This window comes from Lissotriton helveticus, chromosome 6 (assembly GCF_964261635.1).
Source record: "Lissotriton helveticus chromosome 6, aLisHel1.1, whole genome shotgun sequence".
Taxonomy (NCBI): Eukaryota; Metazoa; Chordata; class Amphibia; order Caudata; family Salamandridae; genus Lissotriton; species Lissotriton helveticus.
Genome location: NC_136067.1, coordinates 430122359 through 430150136, shown reverse-complemented (window position 1 = coordinate 430150136; position 27778 = coordinate 430122359).

Sequence of the window (27778 nt, the reverse complement as noted above, 5' to 3'; positions counted from 1 at the left end):
GTTAGCGACTGTTTCCAGTCGCTAACATCTTGGCATGCCCACTTTGCATGTCATTAGTGATAAATATCACTCACATGCAAAGTGGGACCCAAGATGGTCGCTATCTCCTACTAGCCGTCGCTAACTGGTGTTAGCAACAGCTAGGTAATACAGATATAATTTTATCTCCGCGAAGCGGAGCGCTGTTACAGATATATATCTTGTTTTTGAACGTTAATTTCTCAAAATGCACTGAAGCACATATATTGAGACATAGCAAAGGCACATCGGGCTACCAGTCCCTAATATTTTACCAAGTTTCGTGCAAATCCATTCAGCCGTTCGATTATTATTATTATTTTTTTTTTTTGCCCCGCGGGGCCCTTTTAAAACATCCACATCAAACCTAGGGGGTCAGCGAGGATCTACTATGCCCCCTTATGGTCATCAGCCGTTCGATTATTATTATTATTTATTTTTTTTGCCCCGCGGGGCCCTTTTAAAACCTCCACATCAAACCTAGGGGGTCAGCGAGGATCTACTATGCCCCCTTATGGTCATTTGCCCCTTCGCTTTGGCCTCCTCTTGTCTCTCGATCCTACCGAGAGACAAGATGGCGGCCGCTACGTACTGTTTGGAATGTTTACAGACACCGGAGAGCCAATCAGCTTCGCTTCGCAAAGCTCCGTAACGCGAAAAGTACGCGAAGCGGTGCGCTGTTACAGATATATATCTTTTTTTGAACGTTAATTTCTCAAAATCCACTGAAGCACATATATTGAGACCTAGCAAAGGCACATCGGGCTACCAGTCCCTACAATTTTGCCAAGTTTCGTGCAAATCCATTCAGCCGTTCGATTATTATTATTATTTTTTTTTTTTGCCCCGCGGGGCCCTTTTAAAACCTCCACATCAAACCTAGGGGGTCAGCGAGGATCTACTATGCCCCCTTATAGTTATTTCCCCCTTTGTTTTGACCTCCTCTTGTCTCTCGATCCTACCGAGAGACAAGATGGCGGCCGCTACGGACTGTTTGGAATGTTGACAGACGCCGGAGAACCAATCAGCTTCGCTTCACAAAGCTCCGTTGCGCGAAAAGTCCGCGAACCAGAGCGCTAACCGGTCCGCTGTTACAGATATATATCTTTTTTTAAACGTTAATTTCTCAAAATCCACTGGAGCACATATATTGAGACCTACAAAAGGCACATCGGGCTACCAGTCCCTACAATTTTGCCAAGTTTCGTGCAAATCCATTCAGCCGTTCGGGCTAAAAGTGAGGCCAACCGCCCTATGGAAAACTCAATGTTAAAAACACGTTTTGGGACCCCCCTTTTTTCTCGGCCCCCACTGGACGAACCCCCCCCAAATTTTCAAGGGCTGCTCAGAAACAAAATGTGCCATTTTCCTGAAAATTTCAGCCGATTCCGTCCACAAACGCCAAAGTTATTAGACATAGAATTTTCAAAAAACCCATAGAGAAAAAATCCTAACTATATATACCTACTGGCGACCGCCAGTAGGTAATATATATATATCATCATCAGCAGTGCATTGCAGGGGCTTGAGTTATAGTATGCTCTACTAACTATAACAGCCAAATTCCTCTGGTTTTATATGGGTGAAATGTGGACCCTACTATAACATCCCTGAAACCTATGTTTTTTTCAGTGAATATATATATATATATATATATATATATACTGGCTCTCCCCACTTCCAGCCAGCGAAGAGAGAGTCACAGACTCGAATTTTGCATTGTAAAAACAGGTCTTTATTTCTCACAAAGCCATATGACGCCTTTCGGACAACAGAGTGTCCTTGATCACATGCGAAAACGCAGATCGCCTACATTTTTATACTATTATGTTTTACTTCCCCTGTGTCACGTGATAGATGGACATAAACAGCATACTATGTTGCAATATCTCACATAGTCTGTTTTCCGATCTGTATGCTCTATAAATCAGGCAATTGTAATTTACAATGTGCTGTAGGTGTGTTTTCAGCAGGTGACATTTCAATGAGTCTATCATGTTTGATAAAGCACATGCTTTTTTATAATTGCATAAATACAAATAGCTTATTGCATAAATTAAGCATTGGTTCAATCGTTACATACAAAGTTATCTAAATTCAACGAATAAATAAATATATATATATTTAAATATTATACAATTAATTGAAAGATAGATCATAAATATACAGTGTAAAAAACCTTTTTATATTGCTGCATGAATGCAGTTTAAGACATTTGATATTAGTTAATCGACAGAACTGTGCAAAGACCCATCTGACATCACAATAGGTCTTCATATTTAAACATTTGGACATAGTGTGGGGGACTGTTGTAAGGAGTGAAACTCCTATTACTGCATTAATGCTGTAACCTATTGTAGCCCCGTTAGTTCATACTGGTCACCTGTCTAAAATATTATAACAACTATATACAATGGGGATGTCTTCTGAAAAAAGCTAGAGCATAGATCGCTGTATGTATAAAGTGCAAAATTAAGTGCATAACCAAGGGCTGCTACCTTGGGAGGGCAGCCGCCCGACAAAGCTATAAAGTGCTTGTTCAAAGAAAGTATCAAGTTAAAAGACAATAGGATTAAAAACAGTGAATTCGCAGCTGAAAACCGGTTTGTGCATATACCTATGCCACATCATGCCTGAATTAATTCATTCTTATATGTCCAATTCCTTCATACTGTTACATGTGCTATGGACATGGGCAGTATTGTCTACAGGATCGCTATTAAATATCATATCTAATCTTTCCACGTTACAGGAAATTGTGCAGATCCTCCGTGTTGTTAAGCCCTTTGGGAGATCTGCTATCAAGCTCTAGAATCATGGGAGATTCTAGTTGGCGCAGACACTGTTCCCTATTCCCTCCTGTACGAGGGATGGGAAACGCCGCAATGACAAAGTATTTCAGGCATTTTAAGTCATTATTGTGTTCAAGCCTGAAATGTCTGGCAACTGGATTCGCTGTATCATTATCTACGATCGCTCGTAAATGTTGCAATATTCTGACATGCACTTGTAGCGTTGTGCTTCCCACGTATCTTAGGCCACAGGTGCATGTCAGAACATATACAGCGTACTCTGTTCTACAGTTGTAGCTGCCTTTTATCAAAATTTCAGTGGGACTGAAAGGGGTCATATACTTTATGGTATTTTCTCCACATTTACATGCTCTGCATGCTGAGCATTTGAAGAACCCTTGTCCTGGCTGTAGTCACATTTTTTGAGAGTGATTTCAGGGCTACTCTTGACAATTTGGGACCTCATAGAGACACCCTTCCTGAAAGTGATTGTGGGATTGTCTGTTAGGTTTGGTGTCAGAAGAGCATCTGTGAGAATAATTGTCAATTCCATTTGATGATTGACCTTATTTGTCTTTCCTGCTGGTTATAAGTTAGGATGAGTCTAGGTGCATTTATTTCCTAAGAATCATCTATGATTTTGTTTTTCGGTTCCAACAGTGATTCCCTAAATTTTAGGGCCACTTTGGCTACCGCCTCCTTGAGGACTGAGTCACTGTACCCTCTGTGTCTAAATCTCATTAGTGCCCTCATCTTGATCTTGTTTGGTACTGCATATTATTTTTATTCTCAGGAGTTCCCCATAGGGTATACTCCGTACCAGGTGTTTGGGATGTGCACTGTCAGCCTGGAGCGTGGAGTTTCCTGCTGTTGTTTGTCTGTGTATAGTAATAGCAATATGTCCTTCCCTAATGAATACTCTAACATCTAAAAACTCGATGCTCTCCCTGCTAACATGTGAGGTGAATCTTAAAATTGCAGAATTGACATGAATGCTATTAATAAACAGAGTGACACTTTCTTCATTTCCATGCCATATAATGAAAACATCGTCTATATATCAGAGCCAGTATTTCACATATCACTTCCAAACATAAAGTAGTTGTTGTTGAGGCACCATGATATACATTCCATCAACATTTTGTTATGTTCATAACATTCTACTGGTCTTGTATCTAAAAAGTACCTGACCACCATGAGTCCTATTTGATGGTCTATGCAAGTATATAGTGACTCTATGTCCAAAGTTATAAACATCATGTCAGCTTCCCACTGAATGCCTTTAACTTTTTTTTTTTAAATCTCATGTGTCCTTTATATATGTGGGGAGATATTTGACCAAACTTTGTAGGAAATAGTTCACATATTGTGAGATGTGTTCCCCCATACTGTTGATGGCTGTAGGAAGGTGGATATCTGACTATGGTTACCCCCAAACTTTTTTCCTGGTGTTTAGCTGGTTTTTGACTTTAGTTGGCCTGGGATCCTGCTATTCAGGGCCCCAGGCTAATTGCTCTCTCCTTAAAATGGACTCCATGATCCTTAGGTACATACCCAATTGAAACTGGTTCACCTTATTGGCCCCTGTAACAGTGTACCCAGGTACCCAGGGCATAGGTGCTTCCAAGGCCTACCAGGGGCTGCAGCACGTATTGTGCCACCCCTGGCCTGGCCTCCATATTTGACACAACTGGCTGATCACTCAGCTGGGGTAAGTCGGTGTAACCACCCCTTACTTAGGTATAGTATGCCTATATCTAACCTAAAATGGACACATATGTTCCTATCAGCCACTCCTATGGAAGGCCTCATCAATCCTGGAGGCAGAGTGCTTGGAAATATGTGAGATGGTGCTCTGGCATGAGCTGAGCCTGTCTGCAGCTTTCGGAACCATGTCCTTTAGCTGTTTCATGATACTGCCATACCATATACTCTTAAGTGCATTATGAACCTCGCGGTTAAATGCTATCTTTGGTTTGGCTTTATCAAAACATGTTGAGTAAGGTGTCATACGAATTGGAATACTACCCCCTCGCCAGTTCTGGCGACGGGGATAGCATTCCACCCTTCTAGAGGGATACGACATGTACCTAACCTGAACCCCGGTTAAAGGTAAACAGAGCCTCAGCATCACAAAATGGATGCTGCCACCACAGACAAAAGTCTGACCTCCTGCTGCTGGGAGTCCTTCCAGCGAGGGCAGCTTGGACAAAGGGTTTCCTGCCTTGGGAGGTGCTAGCACCGCCCCAGACAGGATTTTGTGTATTGGGTAGGACAGGGCTGAATAGAATCAGAAATGCCTGGGGCACACAAGGTGTCCCTGTGCATATGCCAGTTCAAACCGGTGCTGGGGCTCTCCAGCCCCAGTCTTGGCGCGAAGCTGGACAAAGGAAAGGCGGTGTAACCACCCGCCTTCCTGGTCCCACCCAGAGGAGGGACCCAGCAGGTAATCCGGCCCCTAGATTTGGAAAAAGAGTAGGAGCTGTGTCCCAAGACTTCAGATCATCCTGAACTCGACTTGAAACTAAGAAGAAGACTGGACTTCGACATTCTGCTGCACAGAAGACTGAAGAGAATCTCCCTTGTGGCCAAGGAGTGACCACCCTGTGAATACAGGCACCAACCAGCAACTCGACATCTGCTTTGCTGCCGCCTCCCACCGGAGCCCGAGCCCAGAGCCTGACAAGACCCAGACTCCCAGACTCCCAGACATCTCAGAGCCCGATCCACAGTCCCTGAAAAGAAGAGACCCGTGGAGGCACCGAGAGACGTGGGACCGGACATCTTGGAAGACCCCCGAAGAGCTGACTGCGCAGCACCCGAGGCACCCTCGACGCTGTGCTTTGGGGTTTGAGAAGCCCCAACACCGAGCAGCATTTGCACCGAAGATCAGCCCCCCAGCATCTCCACGATCTGCGTGGGGCCCTTTTGCACTTTGCCACTCGACGCGCCATCCCGGTCACTTGCCACGCGGCTAGTGGCCATCTTGGCGACTAAAACTATGATTTGCAACGCTGGTCTGGTTGCTCCAGACTGGCCCTTGCTCCCCTGAAAAGGAGCACTCGCTCTGACCTTGCTGGTCCGAGTGTTAAGCTTTTTTTTTTTTTGTAGGTAATCCGATTCTTAAATACCGAATTTCACCGACTCAGTATATAGTAAATAGTATGTAGGAAAAAATTCGGTACATTTTACAGAATCGGTAACATTCGGTGTCCAAGAATCAATATATTTTTTTTTATATAATTTTTTTTATTTATTGCACAAAGATGGTAATGGCAACGAAAATCGCTCTTGGCCTACAACCCCCCTGGGCCGGCCGCGTCTTAGGTCTTACAACGCCCCTCACTTCATCTGTTACACAGCCTGGTGGCCAACAACTCGGGGGTCTGGCGGCGTGAAATAGGACCAGCAGTCACAGAATCTAGAATTGTTCATTAGTACTACTAACAGCAAATAATCGTGTGCAGTTTAACTTTTTCTCCCACTAATAGAACACAGAACTCCCTCCATTAAACAACCCACCCCCTTACCCCTGCCCATAGCCTCAAAGAAAGTCCCCGTCCCGCATCACGTTGTCCCGTCTGCAATCTCCCTCCCCGCTCCCCGCTCCTCCTCCGCTTATATCTGGAAGATCGTTGATAGCTAAGCCCTGATGGAGGCCTGGACCCCCCTCCTATCAACCGGGCAGCGTCTGGAGACATCCTCGTAAGGTGTGTCACGTTCCTAGTAGACCCCCGCAGGAACACCCCTCGCCGCGGTCATCGCCCCTGCCCCCCCAACCCTCCCCCTGCCAGCTCGTCAAGTCCCACCCGCTTCACACCTCGCCTACACCAGGGGCCTGGGCAGTGTCACAATGAGGGTCTGTCGTCAATTCGTGTACAGTGTCGTCCGTGGAACTCGCATCGTCAGCTTGTTGTCTCTGCATGTATGTGTTGTACAGGGCCCAGAAGTTCTTTGGGCAGCTTTTAGGGGGCAGCAGTTCACTGTACGATTCCGCCTGTGTGCTGCAGTACAGCATGTCCCGGGCCCATCTGGCCTTAGTCGGCAGGGGGCCTCACATCCAACATTGAGCTACTATTCTCCTGGCCATTAGCATCCCCATGTCAGTAAGTCTGCGGATCGCCACCGGGAGCCTCCTCGAATTACCTATGAGTGCTAATCCCGGGTCAACTTCCAAGTCTACCTCTAGTATTTTGGTCATCTCAGCAAAGATTTCGCGCCAAAACTTCTGTACCCCCGGGCACTCCCAAGACAGGTGCAGAAAGTCAGCGTCCGCTGCTCGGCAACGCTCACAGTGAGCCTCCGGGCGCAGGCCATATCGGTGGAGCCGTGCTGGGGTGTAATACACCCTTTGGAGGAATTTAAAATGTATGAGCCGGTGTTTCCCATTAAGGGAGATGCGCAGCAATAGCGCCACGTCGCGTCATCCAGCGTAAGATCTAGGTCACTCTGCCACTCCTGGCGAGCCTTCATGAGTTGGTGTTCCGCATGGGACCTAGCTGTCTTGTAGAGATTAGTCAACAGTTTTTTGGGGTCTTTGTGTGTAATGACGTACGATAATTCTGGGACGTCCGGTGGCTCCGCCATGTCAGGGCCCAGAAGTTCCGAAAGGGCACTGCGGGTTCTATGGAAGTGGAATCGCTGGAGTAGCGGAGGGTCAGTACCCTCCCCCCGGGCTTGGTCCCAGGTCTTGGCGGCGCCATCCTGGAACAGGTCTCCTGCCTTGCTCAGCCCCAGTTTATTTAGTTCTTGTGTGGCTGCTTTGTCCATCATCGGTGTAAGCCACAGCATCCACTCAATCGGCATCTCCGGCGAATAAATCAACGCCCCTCCTTGTCGAAAGAGGAGTGAGTGCCAAGCGTGATTAGTAGACGAGATGGAGTCCAGTATTCCCGTCCGACAATCCTGTGGTTGGCAGACCGTTGCCGGGAGAGGGAGCGGATGGGCGAATAACCGTTCCATCCGGACGTGTGGGATAAGCGTGTCCCCATGGACCCAGGTGTGGAGGTGCGACGCCTGGGCCACTCTGTAGTATAGCTCCAGATCTGGCGCCTACAATCCCCCCAGGTTGTACGGGAGGGTGAGCGTCGTCCATTTGACTCTCGGTTGCTTCCCTGCCCATGCCAGTTTTATCATCAGGCTGTTTAAGCGATGAAAGAAAGCCTTGGAGAGCATAATAGGCAACGCGTTGAAAAGGAACAAAAATCGCGGTAGCACTATCATTTTCATGATGGCTATGTGGCCCAGTAGCGTAAGGGGTAGTTTGCACCATATTTCGATATCGTCCTCCAGCTTACTGACTGCCCTCCCGTAGTTCTGGCCGATCAGTTGGTCCGGGTCCGTGTGGATCTGGATCCCCAAATACCTTATCGGGTCCTCCGTCCACTGTATAGGGTATTCCGTCTCCACCCTTGTGGTCACTGGGGTGAGCGGTAGCACCACCGATTTCGCCCAGTTAACTTGGAGCCCCGAAAGTGCCCCAAAGCGAACTACCTCTCTCAGGAGGGGGGGAAGAGTGGTAGCGGGGTCATGGGCATATAGCAGCGTGTCATCTGCGTACATGGACACCACAATTTTATACGTGGGGAATCGAATCCCCTCGTGACTATGATACTCCCTGAGTGCACAAGCCAGAGGTTCTGCGGCGATTGCGTATAAAAGAGGGGATAAAGGGCAACCCTGACGGGTGCCCCGTCCTATGTAAAGAGGGCTGGAGATCGCATTACCGACCCGGACCCTCGCCGAGGGGCCATCATAGAGCGTGCCAATCATCTGGATGAAGGGCTCACCAAGTCCCATACGGCGCAACACCTGCAACAGGAATGGCCACTCGACGGAGTCGAATGCCTTCTCCATGTCTAAAAAGAGCGCTACCGCTGGCGTGTCCTGCTTTACATGTTGAATGGTCCCCAGCACTTTCTAATGTTGTAGGACAGGTTTCTGGACGGGATAAAACCCGCCTGCTCCGGGGCCACTAGGTCGGGAGCCAGCCGCGCCAGTCTATTTGCGAGCACCTTGGCGTAGAGCTTGGTGTCGACGTTCAACAACGAGATTGGGCGGTACGAACTGCAATCGTCGTGTGGCTTACCCGGCTTCAAAATCGTCACTATCATCGCCTCTCTCATTGTACTGGGCATAGTGCCCTGCTCACTGATATCTTCGAAAAGGGTGCGGATGTGCGGTAGCAGCTGTTCCTGGAACGCCTTATAGAATTCGACCGACAGTCCGTCGATTCCTGGTGCACTGCCCGACCTCATGGAGGCCAACGCATCCCTGATTTCGTCCATCTGTATAGGGCAGATCAGGAACTCCCTCTCGGAGTTTGAGAGAAACGGGAGTCGTACATGTTCCAGATAATCCAGAATATCGGCTGACATGTCTCCGCTTTTGGAGGAATATAGCTCCGAGTAGTAGTCTCGGAAGGCCGCGGCGATACCCGTTTCGTCTGTCACCCTGACACCGTCCGGGGTTTGCACTTCTGGGATTAGCGTCCTCCTCCTCTGACCTTTGATGATATTCGCCAGGACGGAGCTCGGCCTCTCCCCTTCGCCGTAGGTCCGGGCCGTGGCATATTTGCCCAAATGTTGTACTTCTCTGTCCGCAGCTTCGTGGTATTCCACCAGAAGGCGCCTAATTTCCCCCTCTGTGGTGTCGTCTGTGTTAGCCCTACTCTGTGCTTCTAATGTTTGCAGTCGTAGCTCAAGATCAGCCAAGGTGGCTCTGATGGATTTTAGGACGCTGGAGTGCTTGGACATCGCTATGCCTCTGATATACACTTTAAATGCTTCCCACACTATCTGGAAGTCCTCGACAGATCCCACGTTTTTCTCAAAGAACACTTCGATTGCCTCGGCTAGTTCGCCGCGGAAGAGCGGGTCCAACAGAGAGTGAGGCGGGAAGCGCCACGTGAAGGGCGTGTGTCCCTGCACTGTGGTGTCTAAAGAGAGCAGAATAGGGGAGTGGTTTGAGAGTGTGCGCGGGAGGACCAAGCATTTCTCAATGGCACTGTCAAGGCCCGCCGTGACGAACCAGTAGTCTATCCTAGTGTGTATATTGTGAAATGCGGAGTAGTGTGTAAAACCGCCCCTCCCAATATTTCTGCCCCTCCACACATCAACCATATCCAGCATCACTAATTTTGCCGTGAGCGATTGTGCAGCAGTGGATGGCCGACGGGGGGGTCCCGATGACCTGTCTATGTCCGGGTTAAGCGTCAGATTGAAGTCCCCACCCCATATTATGTGTGGATGGTCATATCGAGCAATTTCACTGGCCAGGGCATCAAAGAAGTCCGGGGAGTCGTAGTTGGGGCCGTATGTGTTGACAACTAATAGGTCTCTCCCCCTCCCTTTGCAGGACGCTATGACGTATCTCCCTTCCGCATCAGCACTCAGGGTCTGCAGCTGAATTCCCGATGCAGGGTTTACCCATGTAATGACCCCCCGCGCGTGTGTGGTGAACCCAGCTGCCGCTATATGCCCCGCTAGACTTCTAGTGTGTAGCATATTGCTCGTGAGTGGGAGGTGTGTCTCTTGCAGGAGTGCAATATCTATATGATGGCGTTTAAGATAGCATAACACCTTCCTGAGCTTCCTGTGATCATTGAGCCCTCTAATATTCCATGTGAGGATGTTCAACAGTTTGGGCCTCACCTCGGCTCCCCCACCACCCTCTACAGCCATGGGGATATTGCACAGTTCTTAATATCGCATTCAGTTACATGGAGCAGACAGCGTTGCAGGCAAGCAGGCGGGCGCATCATGCACCATAAGGTACGTGAGGCTGGGCATAACAAAACAAGACAAAACAACCCAAAATTCTTAGCTCCCCCCTCCCACAGCAGACCAACCCCAACTTGGCCCAGACTGAATCAGACCCCCCCACCCCAAATCCCCGAGCATTCCCCATAGGTTCCAGCTGGAACCTGATGTGCTGTTAGCATGAGGGCGGAGGTCACCAAAATTAGTTCAGGCAACATTAGTACCACACAAGTTCTGCCGCTCGGCTCCCCCGCCTCATCACCCCTTTCATGTCGGTCATCGGCAGTTCATGTCCGGGTATCGGAATATGGAAAACAGTGGACACTGCCCGGGCTAGGACCCACCACCACCCACCCTCCAACAACCCCAGTGCAGTTGCAACGATGGGGGAACAGTTCCACATCAACTACTAGATAATAGATGTAATCGGTGTCAGAGTTAAACAGTAGGAGTGTAGGATTAAAGACTTGGAACATTCTCACCATGGCTTGGAGACAGCAGTCGTTCAAGAAGTGCCCTGAGGACACTCCGTCGCTGAAGTCCTCAACCTCCGGGAGTGCGATAATCAGTGTCGGCAGCCGACCGCCGCTCAGTCATGCGCAGCCAGCCGGGGGTCTCCCGGAAGGGAATCGTGGGCACTGTACGGTCATTCTTGTTCATCCAGCCCGCTAGTGGGGTCCTGTTCTTCCGATTGTGACCTGGGACTGTTCCGCGTTTCCTTCGACCATGTCTTCAGCGCCTTTTGAAGTTCTTTGGGGTCCGTAAAGATGTGGGAATGGCCTCGTCGGTTTATCTTCAACTTCGCCGGGTATAGCATCGCATAGTCCAGCTCGAGATCCCGCAGCTGCTGTTTGTACGGGGCAAAACGACGCCGCTCCTCCTGAACCCTGGCGGTGAAACCCGGATAGAGGGAGATGTTTGACCCCTCGAACTGTAGCTGGCCCTTCTCTCTGGCAGCACGTAATGCCATGTCTCTGTCTCTATAGTTCAGGAGCTTGGCGATAATGGGCCTAGGTGAAGCTCCCGAGCGTGGTCTGGGGCCCAGCGTGCGGTGCGCGCGCTCCACTATGAACATGGGCGAGAATGTGTTTTCCCCCAACAAGGTGGTTAGTAGTTTTTCGACGAATAGCTCCATTTTGCCCGTTTGGGTCGTCTCCGGCACTCCCGTAATTCGAATGTTGGATCTCCTGGAGCGGGCCTCCAAATCTTCCGATTTGTCCTGGATGACCTGCAGGAGCTTCGCCATGTGCTTGCGGTCTTTGTCAAGTTCCATTTGCCCCTCCTTGACCTCCGTGATTCGTCTTTCGGACATGTCGAGGCGCTCCGCATGTTTATCGACTCTCTCCGACATTCTGTCCATGCGGTAAGTGAGCGCGTCGATCTTCATTCCAATTGACGCCATGCTGTCCTGTGACCAGCAGCTCCTTAATGTCCGAGTAGAACGAGCCTTCTTGTGTCGTAGTGGGCTGGTTAGTGTCCGGCTCCCCGGCGTCTTGGGCCCTATTGCGCCGCTGTTCGGATGGCAATTTGGATTGTGTCTTATCGCCCTTACCCATCTCGTAGCGTTGACGTGCCACCAGGCCGTTGCCGTTCGAGCTTCCCCGGGGGTGAAATAATTTCTGCGGCCTACTCGGCGCGATTTCTGCCGTGGTGTGGCTGACTGTTGCACCACTGTTCTGTCGTATCCTTGTCCGGGTCTTAACAGGCACACTCAGGCTGCGATAGGATCCACTCCCACGGATCAGGTGGTCTTATCGGCCCAGCAGACCGTTGGGGGAAGGAAGGTGCTGTGTCCCCGTGGGGGAGATGGCCGTCCGCCGTTGGGATCAACGTATCTGGCAGGGAGCCCGCGCGTTCCAGCACTCGGCCGTCCCCAGCGACGCGGTAGGTTCAGGAGTTGCGTCTTGGCCCCGGGGGGGGCCCGAGCTGCACTTCACGTGAGTGGTGGGGTGGGCCCCACGAGCTCCTGCCCGGTCACGCCTGGTTCCCCGGGCCGCTACGCGTCGACCGCATGCTGCTTCAAAAGGAGGCCACAATGTTCAGAAATGTCCAGAGCCCGAACTTGGGACCGGCAACTGTGTCGCCCGGCTCTCTCCTCCGTAGTTGCTTGCTGCCCCGGTCTCGTCCCCCGGGTCCCGGCATCCGACCTCTGGCGCCACCGGGCATAAGGTGCAACGCGCGCCGTACGTCGCGTTACGCACACCGGGAGCAATGAGGCGCGAGGCCGCGGCTTAGGGGCCTTCCACCCTGCCTCGCAGGATCGTCTTTCCGTGCTCCGGAGGCGCCGTGCTTTACTCCTTCAAGGCGTCGGAGGGGCCGATGAAGTCTGTGGGCGGTAAGCCTTCGTCGCCAGGCAGTAGTCGCCGAAGTAACCAGGATTTTTGAAGGATTATGTGGGTGAATCGGCGGAGCTAAGCGCTCATGCGACCGCCATCGACGCCGGCAAGCTCCGCCCCCCTCCCGAGTGTTAAGCTTTTTCCACTTCCTGCGTGGCTTGCATTAGCCAAGGCCTGTTTGCTCCAATCAAGTTGCCGACACTGCCATCAGCTAGAGCTTTTGTGGGACAGCTCGTGATCGACTCTTGGACGTCCTTGACCTCTTCATGTCCACGTGGCTGCGGAGACAAGCTGCAGCTCTTCACCTGTTTGCACCCGACATTGCCTGGTTAACTCCTGGTTCCAAGGTAGTCACTGGCAAGTGTCTTTGAACATTGTCCCCTCTGCTTTCAGGTCTTCACCTCTTCAGATCCACCCTTGGATCCACCAGAACTCTCCTCGACGACCCGCCTGCAGCATCTTCAGCTCCAAGCACCATCGACCTGCGTGACGAAACCCGACACAACTTCGCACCTGTGCACCCACTTCCTGTGGGTGAGGTAACTCAGCAACGCCGGTGTTCCCACACTGGTATACACCTCTAGTGCCTGTGTCTAAAGTTTTACCCTTGTAGGTCCATCGGAAGGTTCCTTAAACACTAACTTTGTAACTTTTTTTTTCTCACAACTGTGTTTATTAAATGTTTAGGCATATCATATGTACAGTTCTCCATAGTCAGGAGGACACTGTCAGTGGTCAACATACAACAGAATGCATGAACAGCCTAAACGTTCAACTGGCCCCCCTCCCACACCCCTTCCCCCCGCCAACAACCCCAAAATCCCCCACTACCCATCCCTTAAACTTTGTAACTTTTACGCACCATTGACTTAACATTGGTGCATGCGTGCACTTTGAGCACTGCACCCGAGTCCCGCGGGCCTTTCCCGACTTCATCACTGCTAGTCTCGAACAGCTCCAGCGATTCCCCAGGCCCTAGGCCTCTTTCCTTTCCCCATAGTGGTTCTTATACCACTATTTTAGTATATGGTTTAGGTGGCCCCTAGGGCTCATCCATATTGTGCAACTTTTGTATATTTAAACTGTGTTTTGTTTTAACGCATTTGCTTCTGTGCTCATAAAGAGTATAGGGGATATTTGTAGAAATAAATCTATATATATTTTCAATATATATCTGTGTGGTGTCCTTTCATTTGGTATTCAAGGGGATTGTGTATGGTAAAACAGCTTGCTTCACATGCCTTTACAGAGTTTAGCCTAAGACTGCTTTGTCCACGCTACTAGGATAGCTGGTATTTTATACAAAGAATGGTAGTAGTGTTTCCAAAATATTGGAAAGAACCGCACATACACTAGTAACAGTATAGTCAGAGATAGTATTTGGACAGTCAATAGAATCTTTCAAAATATCAAAGACGGAGTGCTACATGGACCAATATCCCCCACTACCAGGAAGGAACTCAATTTATCAAGCCAAAGGATTGACAAATAAACATATACGCAAAAAATGGTCTAGAGAGCACAATCCTATGATGCCAGTGTGTACAAGACTGATGCGATGAAAAGTCTGAGCAACAGTTAAATCAAATGAAGTCCACAAATAATCATAATGTACAGGACAAAAGGATGGATAGAGTTCATGTTTTATGTCATCTTTTCCTTTTATTGATTCTTAGAAGTAGTAATCCAAATGATAAAATGACAGCCGACACGTGTTTCGTCCGTACTGTGAATTAGTACTAGGACTTTTTCAAGGCTGTAAAAACATGATGAAAAAATATATACATAAGCATACAAAGATTTTTGTTTTTGTTTTTAAAATTGCATGAATACAAGAATGAGGAAAGTTAAAGGGAATATTAAAAAGGAGGGGGGGCCTAAAACACAAAACAACTAAAGTCATGAGCGGGTCATGAGTGTGCAAATTTTACACTCTAAATGAGTAATAAAAAGTGAAATTAAAGTAAGAAATCTAGTGTGATCAGATGAAAAATGAATACCATTGAAGAGAAAGAAGAAGACGCAACCAAAGAGTGAAACAACAATCATGGGATTCCAGGTGTAAGTATGAGCAAAGCTCCCCAAAGATTAAAGATGTGAAGTAATAAAGTAATGCCAACCACCAAGAATGAAAATAATAATAAATAAGTATGTTCAGAGTCAAATCAACCGACCCGATGAAATTGATTCTTGTAACACAAATTCTGTCGAATCACGTGAATGTAGCTTTAGGAATGAGGTTCTTGAGTATAGGAGAAAAGAAAGAAAAATTATATATATATATATACGTGAACAAGAAGTCGGCAGACTTCGAAACGCGTTGGGTTATTCCTTGTGCCTAAATAAACCCTTCTGCACAATAAAAAAAAAAGGGTTATTCCTTGTGCCTAAATAAACCCTTCTGCACAATATTGGGGCTTCGACTCTGGTTTCTTGTATGTGGATTTCCAGGAGGTGATTGAATATATATACGTATATCAACAATAGATCAAACTGTCCAATCCTGATAAGAAAAAACAGGAGGGCATATATAGATCTAAAGAGTTTCTACTCTATTGGGCTACTTGGACATTGGATTTGCCCGGTGAGAAGTTTTTTATTGACACAGCGTTCCCCTAGTTTTCCTAATAGATCCTCTTTAGATCTATATATGCCCTCCTGTTTTTTCTTATCAGGATTGGACAGTTTGATCTATTGTTGATTCTTGGGGTTGTCTTGCACTCTAGCTGACCAGAAATGTTGGCATGTATTAGTATTGTGTGCTATAGTATTACTAGCTTAGATATTCCCGTATATTTATACCTTTGATTTAACTGTTGCTCAGACTTTTCATCGCATCAGTCTTGTACACACTGGCATCATAGGATTGTGCTCTCTAGACCATTTTTTGCTTATAGGATAGCTGGTCTATTAAGGTTGACTTACAACAAATCATCATAAGGGTTGCTTGGCATGGTACAAGGTGATCACTAGAACTAGTGAGCATCATATACCAGGCCAACTTCTCACAATGGCTAATATTATCGGTCGTCCTGGAATTGACCTGATGTTTTTGTGGATCTTCGGGATAAAGTAAATTATTGGAACCACTGGCTATTCCACCCACAAAAGTGTAAATTCTTCTGATGATATCAGATCATCCTGTTTGTACTAGTATATACATTTATATATATAGAAAGCAGTGGTCTCTTGGGTCCGTGCTGTTGCTTATCAGATGTGGTTTCACTGGACCTAAGGATTTGAAACTTTAAGAAGTTGCCACAGTGAATCTTCCTCTATTTTATTGGGACAATGGTTCTTAATTAGGAATCTGTCTTCGAGCAAAGAACAGATTGCCCTCGGATACAAGTGTACTTTTAAGGAGGTGACGGATTAACAAGGTGGGCAACTATGCTTAATGTGAATCTACATGAACTTGAAATAATGCGTTTTGGGGATTTTAAATGACATCATAAAGATGCCTTTGCTCACAGCTGAAGGATATGCATAAATCCAATCCAGGTTGAGAAAGGAAGCTTGACTGCTGAAACGCGTCCCTGTTATTGTCAATGGATCTGATGAAACCTGCGCAATAAACTAGAGAACCCCCACGATGACAAGTGCTGGCTCCTCAATCAGATACGGTTGGGAATTATTTTGAAATATATATATATATATTGGTGGGGTGAAGTCTTGTAATAAATAAGGCTTTAAATCGATTCCTGATTGTGCCGCCTCCTTTGTTTAAAAATATATATATATATATATATATATATATATATAAATATATATATATATTACCTACTGGCGGTCGCCAGTAGGTATATATAGTTAGGATTTTTTCTCTATGTCTAATAACTTTGGCGTTTGAGGACGGAATTGGCTGAAATTTTCAGGAAAATTTAACATTTTGTTTCTGAGCAGCCACTGAAAATTTGGGGGGGGGGGTTTGTCAAGGGGGGGCTGAGAAAAAAGGGGGGTCCCAAAACGTGTTTTTCCCATGTTAATTTCCATAGGGCGGTTGGCCTCACTTTTAGCCCGAACGGCTGAATGGATTTGCACGAAACTTGGCAAAATTGTAGGGACTGTTAGCCCGATGTGCCTTTGCTAGGTCTCAAGATATGTGCTCCAGTGGATTTTGAGAAATTAACGTTCAAAAAAAGATATATATCTGTAAGCGCGCTCCGGGCAGCGCCCCGGTTCGCGTACCTGGCGCGTAACGGAACTTCGCGAAGCGAAGCTGATTGGCTCTCCGGTGTCTGTCAACATTCTAAACAGTCCGGAGCGGCCGCCATCTTGTCTCTCGGTAGGATCGAGAGACAAGATGTGGTGAAAAACGAAGGGGAGAATGAAGGAAAGGGGGCAAGGTAGACCCCTCCTGACCCCCTAGGATTGATGAGGGGGATATTAAAGTGCCCCGCGGGGGAAAAAATAAAAAAATAAAAATTTTCGCAGTAGAGGCGCGTCCCGGTACGCGAACCGGGCAGCTCACCGGGCAGCTAACCGGGCAGCTAACCGGCAGCGTAGCTGTCAACATTGTAAACAGTCCGGAGCGGTCGCCATCTTGTTTCTCGGTAGGTTCGAGAGACAAGATGTGGTGAAAAACGAAGGGGGAAATGAAGGAAAGGGGGCAAGGTAAACCCCTCCTGACCCCCTAGGATTGATGAGGGGGATATTAAAGTCCCCCGCGGGGCAAAAAAAAAAATTGTGATTTTTCGCGGTAGAGGCGCTTCCCGGTACGCGAACCGGGCAGCTAACCGGCAGCGTAACGGGAGTCCGCCATCTTGTGTTTTAGGAGCGTCCGGTTCGCGTACCGGGTAGCGTCCCGGTAAGCGTAACAAGAGAAACAGTAAAAAAATAAATAATGGAATAGATTATCAAGAAAACTTTGAAAAATTGTAGGGACTGTTTGTTTGATGTGCCTTTGCAAGGCCTCAAGATATGTGCACGTGTGGATTTTGGCTAATTAATGTTAAAAAAGATATATATATCTGTAAGCGTGCTCCGGCGCGCTTACGTTACGGGTTTTGTTTGCGCTGCAGAGCCGATACGTCACGGTTATGCGACGTGTCATGAGGCGTCTCACGTGGCTACGTGATACGTCACGTAATAAAGAATATATTTTACAGATATAGATATTAGCTTTTAAAAAACCAATGAAATTCACTGAAAAAACCATAGGTTATAAACCATATATAGTTAGGAATTAGCATTTACAAAACCTTGAAAATTCACTGAAAAAACCATAGGTTATAGACCATATATAGTTAGGAATTAGCATTTAAAAAACCTTTTTTTACTCACACAAAACCATTGAAATTCCATATATAGTTAGTTAGTTGCACTAACTATATATCGCGCACCCGCAATCCACTGCTGATCATGTCACATATTACATCATTCATGACATGGTCAGTGACATCACTGATGACATCACTGATGACATCTCAAATGACATCACTGATGACATCACTGATGACATCTCATTTGACATCACTGACCACATTACTGATGCTATCATTCATGTGACAATACAATGCATCTCCTCACATTTTAATATAACCTCTGTTACACCCAGTGTTAAATACGGAGTATAATTTTTGAAACCATTGACACACCAATACTAGTTACTACATACGCACTCACTGATTCCTACGTCTACACACACATTCACTCATTCACCCATACAATCATTCATACATACCATCACTCATCTTTACAACACTATCATATGCACTCATACACCTATACAGACACTCACACTCTGCCACTCATCCATGGAGTTACTCACACACCTAGTCAGTCCTTTTAACGAATCAATCACACTTCCATTTTCTTGTCTATACAGGTAAACATAGAGCACCTTACATTTTCAAACATATACTAACACATACTTACTCTCTTATACAATCATTGATACAAGTACACATTGATCTGCACAGAGTCACACACCTCCCAGCCAGCCACACACACACTCAGTCTCCCATACAAATACTTGGGCAACCAATCAATAACCCATATAGTTACTCATATAGCTACTGATCAACACATGCAGCAGTTTACAGAACAACAGACATAATGATGCACAAATTAAGACAGTTTAGTCACTAACCCATGCACTCAGTGAGACACATTTAATCACTCACTCATATATTCAGTCATGCACCTACTAAATCCTTCGTCCAGACACGTATACTTCCACTGTCATTTGAGATGTCATCAGTGATGTCATCAGTGATGTCACTGACCATGTCATGAATGATGTAATATGTGACATGATCAGCAGTGGATTGCGGGTGCGCGATATATAGTTAGTGCAACTAACTAACTATATATGGAATTTCAATGGTTTTGTGTGAGTAAAAAACGTTTTTTTAAATGCTAATTCCTAACTATATATGGTCTATAACCTATGGTTTTTTCAGTGAATATATATATATATAAATATAAATATATATATATATCTATATGCAAAGTGATCCGTGAGCAAGGCCGTGTAAGGCTGAAACGCGTTGGTGGGGTGAAAGTCTTGAAATAAATAAGGCTTAACAAAGACATCCTGATTGTGCCGCCTCCTTTGTTTTCCAAAAATATATATATATATATATATATATATATATATATATATATATATATATATATATATATATATATGGAAAAAAAGCTCCTCCTTAGCATGCTCTGCGCTCGCAGACACCGCTTCCACGCCAGCAAGTAGAGGGACGGACCAGCAAAGTCAGCAAGATGTTATTTATTTAACAAATCCCACAGAACCAGCGACGCGTTTCGGGCAAAGGTGCCCTTGTTCACGCTGCAACATAGTCAGAATTTGAATGCTTTTTTATATACTTTTGTTGAAGAATATCACCACCCCCTGGTGGTGACCTCCAGTGTCACGTGTAAACATACTATCCATGTAATTTAAAAGAAGCCCCAAATTACAATCAATAGTAAAACATATTCAGAGGCTAATGTTTGCCAGTCATCAAAGATCTGAATTTCTTTAAACTAGCAAAATATATAATGACAGTATAAATACAATAATCATGATCCTCTGAGCAACTAGAAGTTGAATAATTACCCCATCAGGTCATTTGTAGCATTTCTTTTAACATGTGCAAATCTGTGCATAAGCAGCGAAAGGTAAAGTGCAAAAAGTGTAAAAAAGTGCAAAGTGTAAGAGTCAGAAGTGCAAAGTGCAAGAATCAGCCGCATTACCATCCGAACGGAGATACCATCAAATTTCATACATACATAACTTCTCAAATTCCTAAGTTCATAAATAACTGTATGACTGAATTATTGGTTCCCTAAAATTACAAATGGGAAAAAAGTATCAAAAAGTTAAAAATGGGCATATGTAAAAATAGTACCATACCCCATAAATAAGTACATATCATGACACACTATAACTTAATCTAAAATACTCTAGAAAAAGTGGAAGAGATTTTATAATATTCCAATATAAACAGTCCATATGTAAACATCAAGGGAAATAAGTTAAAAACTTAAATACAATGATATATACAAAAATATAATATAAACCTAAAGAAATAGAAGTGTATATTACAAGAAAAACTTCACAATAAGATCTTTGTCTAATGTGATCACGTAATTTTACCACCCAAGGCTCACTACTCATGCTAACAGCTCCACTGGTGTTTAGATCTGGTTTCTCCTAATAGGGAACCTAACTAGGAGAAAAGGCACCAAGAGTGGAGAAACTGAACGGCCAATAGACAAACTCTGCAGTATCTAGATGTATAAATTCATATACTACAGGAAGTGGTGCATTTCTTCAATATTATTGATCCCGTTCGGCCAACGGCTATCGAGCTCTAAAATGAATTTGGTCTCCAATTTTCTGAGCTGAAGTTCACGATCACCCCCTCTTTTATGAAATGTGACTGCTCCAATCACAAAATAACTCAAGCACGTCAGGTCATTGTTGTGGACCCTTTTGAAATGACGGGCGACCGGATAGGCCGGGTCACTGTGTAATATTGCCCGTAAATGCTGCAATATCCGGACATGCACCTGGAGCTTAGTGCTGCCAACATATCTAAGCCCACAGGTGCATGTCAGGACGTAAACAGCATGGTCTGTTTTACAAGAGAAGTTACCCAAAATCGGTTTAGCAATAGTGCTAAACGGAGTGGAGTAATGCGAGATAGTGGTGCCAAATTTACAAGCACGGCAGCTTGAGCATCTAAAAAAAACCCGAGCAGGTCGTAGCCAAGGTATTTTAGATTTGAGCTCAGGGGCTGCTCTATCCAGGGAATTACCCATAGTTTTGGCGCGTCTGAAAGTAACAGTAGGGGAAGCAGGCAATCTGGCATTAAGTATATGGTCACTAAGGACGATGGGCCAGTTTTTATTAATTATGGACTTAAATTTCCTATCCTCTCTACTGTATGTAGTGATCAGGCGTGGGCATTCAACTTGAGGCTCTGTTACGATAGGGGTTTCTGCCACAGGAGTTATCATCGGAAAGAGACTTTCCCTGGACCGAGATAAAGATTTTTCAATGGCTGTCTTCAGGATGGTATCAGAATAACCCCTCGCCTTTAGCCGTATCATGAGTTCTGCTAGACAAGTTTCGTAATCAGAAGGAGAACTGCAAATCCTCTTTAGCCTTAAGATCTCGCCATAGGGAATTCCTGAGATGGTGTGTCTAGGGTGAATGCTAGTTGCGTGCAACGTGGCATTGCCCGCGGTAGGTTTTCTGTGAAGAGTGGTATTAAGTGTGCAGTTTGTAACATACACCTCAACATCTAAAAATTGGATTCTGTTTTTGTCAATGTGCGCAGTAAAGTTGAGATCAAGGGTATTGTTATTTATCTCTTGAATAAATAAAAGGGCTTCCTCTTTGGTACCTCTCCAAGCTATAAAAATATCGTCTATGTACCTCAAGAAACAACTCACATGGCCATCCATCCACGCTTTGTGGCGCACATTGAGGACCTGCTCCTCCCACCAGCCAACGTGCAAGCACGCATAGCTGGGAGAGAAGCAGGCCCCCATCGCCGTCCCTCTAAGTTGTCTGAAAATCTCTTTACCAAAAGAGAAAAAATTATTGTGGAGGCACCATTCCATGAGACACAAAATGACCTTATTATGTTCATAATATATGATCGATCGCTTGGAAAGGTAATGCTTCACTGCTGAAAGTCCTTGTTCATGATCAATGCTTGTATAAAGCGCCTCTACATCTAATGAGATGAGCCACATGTCATCATCCCATTCAATAGTTGCAATTTTGCTAATAAAATCACTAGTGTCACGTGTGAAGCTTGGTAGTTGTTTTACAAAGTCTTGGAGAAAAAAATCGATGTATTCCCCAACTTTTTCACCCACACTACCAATAGCAGACACAATAGGCCTGCCAGGTACCGGTTGCACAGCTTTGTGTACCTGGGATAAGGTAAAGAGATGGCAAAACAGGAAAATTAATACACATAAATTTGTACTCCTCTGATGAAATTAAGCCCTCTCTTTTCCATTGGCCCAACATCTTGTGTAATTTACACTTGGCGTTGTCATATTCTTTGTGTGAGGCTTTGACGTAACACAGGGGGTCGTCAAGTTGGCGTTTGGCCTCACTGATGTAATCCTGTTTGGGCCAAATTACTAGATTACCCCCTTTGTCCGATTTCTTGATCACGATTTCATGATTGTTTCCCAGTTTTTTCATCAACTTATCATAGGCGCGTTTGATATGTATCTCTTTTTTTCTGTGTTTGTTGTTGACTTTTGAATAAAGCTTTTTGATGTCGTTGGTAACGCAGTCGTGGAAGATGTCTATTGCATCTTTAGGCATTAGAGGGATATATTTGGATTTACTTCTAAATGGACTTAGGCCAGCACCCTTTTGAGAAATGGATATTTTGCTCAAGCGACTTTGTGTGGCCTCATCAGGATCCATTTCTGAATTGTTGGGAGAGTCAAGCAAGTCGTTTGCATCCAGAAAGGTGTGTGTGTCAGCGGCACATAGTTGGTTGATGTCGCTGGGTACATTTTCTACACCTAAAATGTCTGTTTTGTTAAGATCTTTAGCGGATTTCAAAGCGAAATGTTTTTTCAATTTTAGTTTCCTTATGAAACAAAATAAATGTATAGTAGGTAGGAACTCGCACAACCAGTTAAATCACGGAGTGGTAAGAAGTGTACAGTTGTAGTGTGCTGCTAGAGTAAAACACTGTCTGGCCAGGCAGTGCGAAATCCGAAGGAACTAATGCTTAGCTTTTTCAACGTGGAGAAAGCAACTCTGAGCACAACATAAAAGACCCGTAGGTCTAAATCCATCAATCCAAATGTAAATCACCAAATAGTGAATACCAAAGAGTTCATCCAGAGTTCAGGTTTTTATTCAACCATAGTTTATGGAGAAGTTGAATCATCCATCAAAACTAAATCATAATCCATAACGTGTATCCATCATTGAAAACACTCTTTAACGATGATCACACATCCCGATGCATTTCGGGCCACGCCCTTCCTCAGGGGATTACTCTACGAAAACAATCCAAAAATGAAAACTATTCAAATGCATGTAAATAGAATCTCTTGAATGTATATGATAAAAGGTGCTGAAATGAATTAAACCAGAAAGTGAAATGCCAAAGTGGAAAACGACCAACAGCCAAATTGACGACACCAGAAAAATCGTGTACAAATGGACATCGTAAAAACATATTGAAAACACGAAAACTGAATCGCTGATATAAGCGTGCAGAACCCAGAAGAAAATGGGAAAAGTACTGTGTGCCAAAAAAGTGAAAATACGTGTGGCGTAGGATACGCAAATCAATTACTGTGAAGGTAAAGAGAGAAAACACTGACCCCGGTTGGACGGTAATGCGATTCTGTGCTTAGGTGACGGCATTAGGTTTGCTCCTCAGCTCATCTTTGGTCCACTCGCAATAAATCCAACCGATCACATGGATTTATATTCATCTCTGTCATGCGCCTCCTCACTTACTGAAAACCATGATTTCAACAAAATGTTCTTACCCTCTCTTACTCTCCTTTCCTTTATTTGTTCCCCTGTGAAATGGATCCAAAAAAGAAAGAAAGACTTTGGCAGCAAATGTTATCTTTTTCTGACATTTTTCTATTCCGAAAGACAGCCGCGAGACGGAAAAAAAAAAAACATTCAAAGTACAACAAATAAAATAAAACAAAATAAAGCAAGTCAGAGTGGTCACAAAGTGGCCAGATTGGTTTTATTTACAACAGCACACATTAGCGCCACTTTGCAGAGTTTGCCAGTGAAGCGCTACTTTTGTTTTCTCATCTTTCTTTGAACAACATTGTTTTCCCTGGGTGGGGAAGTGCACCATTACTGGAGGTACTGCAATACCTGGTTGATGCGTAGAGTGGAAAACAATTAATGTGATCCTTATCTGCTTTTTTCCATATTTTAGTTTATAAAATGTGTACCGCAGCTTTGTGTTCAGGCATATGATCTTTTTAAACCATACTGCTTACGTTTTTGTATGGATATAAGCAATGGACACTGAAACGGGCCCAGTAGTCATGTCCTTAACTTTTCAGGCAAAAACACTCATTTATTTCTGAATACTAAGAGTGAAAGCATTAAGGTAACATGGTGTTCCTGCTTACCTTTCATATGCTTTACTTAATCTTGCATTCACTATGAATATTTGTGTTTTGCCAGGATGTTGTTACTTTTTTTTCAGCCAGCATATTACTCTTGTCTCCCCTCCCTCTCAACCTATTTTCCATTTTCTGGTTCTCCAGCACTTCAAGGTCATACGAATGGCAGTAGCGCTATTCAAATATCATCACTCCACTGCAAACAAATAAAACAAAAGCAGAAACAAAGTTATTTTCAACATCAAGAGTGCTAACTTTCACAAATGCAACACCAATTTAATTGCAAATGCTTGTTAATACATTTCAGTCACCCCTAGTGCTGGCCCCTATTTAAAAGGTGGACATGTATGATTAAGTTTTACATGTCCTGGTAATGAAAAACACTGACATTTGTTTTTCAATACTGCAAGCCCTACCTCTATCATAGGACAATATTGGAATTACCTTATTACATTTTTTAAGTGTAGTTTTTAAATTGGAACAGGTAAACCTTCGTATTTGTTTTCTCTAACGTCGCCATTTAAAATTCTAATTTATGGTGAAGTCAGATTATAAATACAATTCTAAAAATGCCACATCAAGAAAGTTGGCATTTTCTTTCCTTGGTGCTTGCAGCCTGAGTCACATAACAGGGCGTGGGTGACAGTTGATCTATATATATTCCTCCTAAACAACCATACACAATGGGGTGCTTAGGTGTGACTGGATGGGCCATCACTGGGAGGATGGGAGGTAGGAGCTGGCCCCAGCTCTACTTACACTAGAAAAGGCTGTGTCCACATAAAGGGCTGCATATCCCCTGTAGTCAGTCGGGATCCAGGGCCAGGAAGACAAGGGCACCTGTGCACTTCAAAGGCATGACACTAGATGCTCCTCTCCACTTCAAAGGCACAACTGCATATATGTACTGGACCTCAGACACAAAAACTTCAGTTCAGTTCTGGTCCATTGGATACTCTGTTAAGAAGAGGGATTGCTGCGCTGATACAAAAACTGCACTCTGCTGGACTGCTGCTCTGTCAGAACTGTTGACCTGCTGCCCTCTTGCCTGGGTGAGAAGGACTGGACATGCATCTCTTGATCCCAGAACCCATAGTGACTCCAAGGGCTAGTTGGCTGGCCTCCGAACCTGACGCCTCAGGGACACAACAAGCTTCCAACCACCTTGCACCTGCACTTGGACTCTGGCATCTGTGTGACCACCCTGTCAAGTGATACCACCCTAGTCATGGACCCTTTGAATTGGGCTTAAAGGACTCTGCCAACCTCTGTGGACCCAACAGAACCGGCATATCTTCTCTGCTGCAAGGCGCAAACCAGACAGAACTATCAAATCTCTGCTGCTGTGTGTATTGGACCCGTTGCAAAGACCTGCATAACTGTTGCAGTCCATCATAACTGCCACGGCGCGACACCTCTTTGGTGCAAGCCCTCACATCCCTTTTTGACAGCAGCCTCAATGATGAGCCTGGATTCTGCATCACAGCCTCACAGTTCTCCAGAAGTGATACATCACCCTGACTGCGCTGTGCATCCCTGACGCCAGACTGTGCATCACAAGCCCTGTTGATGGGTTCTTCCATGATGATGCAGGCCCTTACATTGCAGCCTAGCTACTACTTGGAACCGTACCATCACTTCGGCCTACCAACACATCTTCAACGCGGAACTTCGCAATGCTCCAAAAACCAGGATTTAAGGTACTTTGTTCAGCGTGCACCTCATTGCAGCAGCCTGAACTTGTGACGTTGTCCCGATCCAGCATAACCGGATATCCATAGTTGGCGTTTTGTGCTTTTTGGCACTATTTTTTCTAAATTCTTTAACATTGCATATCTCTGGTTCTACTATTTGGATTTTAGTTGTATTGATCTTCTTTTATTTATTAAAGCAAGTTCTATATTTCTAACTTAGTGTGTGATCCTTTTTGTGTGGTGTTTTCATTTAATTACTGTTTGAAGTGTTGTACAAATACTTTACACATTACCTCTAAGTTAAGTCTGACTGGGCTGTGCCAAGCTTCCAGAGGTTTGAGCACAGGCTAATTTGCTGTTGGCCTGTGATTCATCTTCACAAGTATTGTGGTTCCTGCTTGACCAGGGCTAACATCCCTGTCAACCCACTGCCCAATTTCTCACAGAGGAGAAATAGCTTAGTGGCTAAGTTGCTGATCTTTTTGCATGGGTGGTCCCCACGTTTTGCCTGATGCCTGATGTGATTTCGAACTGTAAGTGCAATGGGTCCCTGATAACCAGGTTCCAAGTGCCAGATCTCTTTCCCAAACCACTTTACCATGATTGGCACAGCTGCAGATACCCCTGTAAGTCCCTAGTAAGTGGTACCCCTGGTACCTTGAGCATGGGTACTGAAGAGGGTCCTCTGGGACTGCAGCACTAGTTGTGCCACCCCAGGTCTCCGTTACCAAGACTATTCACTCTGCCATTGCAGGCTGCATTTCTTGGTGCAGGAAAATCCGACGAGTCGACATGGCACGCAGCCCTGTGTGCCCTGCTTCCCATGCACTGCTTAAGATATATGCAAGTCACCCCTACTGCAGGCCATTAGCCCTAAGGCAGGGTGCACTATAGCCTTTGTGTGGGCATATCAGCATGGGTCGATATACCCCTAAAATGTCCATTCAGTTCTGTGATGTTGTAAATGAACAGGGAAACAATAAGGAGTACATGGGGTGAGTACTTGTCAACACGAGTTCCTAGCTCCATAATGGCTTCACTGATTTCTAAGATGTTTAGTACCAAACATCTTCTCTTCATGAATCCTCACTGATGTCAGTGATGGATTTATTAATAAATTCCCACAGGAGAACATTTTAGAGGGTCCCCTGAAACTTAACAAAACACTAGTGGGGTTTCTGGCCAGTTTTCACCAGTCTGCCACCACCAGACATGTTTCTGACCTCTAGGGTGAGAGCCAGTCCTCTCAGCGTACAGAAACAATACCTGCTCTGGAGGGGGTATTTTACACCTCCTCAAGAACAGGATGCTCTTCCCAGGCGGGAAGCTTCAAAGGCAGTGCCACCTTTCAAATACAACCGAGAAACCCCCAGATAGTGGGGGAGGTCATGCCCATTTATCTGCTCTACTTTTGGTATGAGGAAAGGTGGGGAAATTAGTTAGATGAGGAGAAGGGTTCCCTCTTAGTCTGTGCCATCCCTAGGTTGGGGCAGGCTCGGTGAACCCCTTTTTGAAATGTCACCATCTTCAGATGGTGAGAAACCTCCTATCGGGGCTAGGGTAGTACCCTTTCCCATACG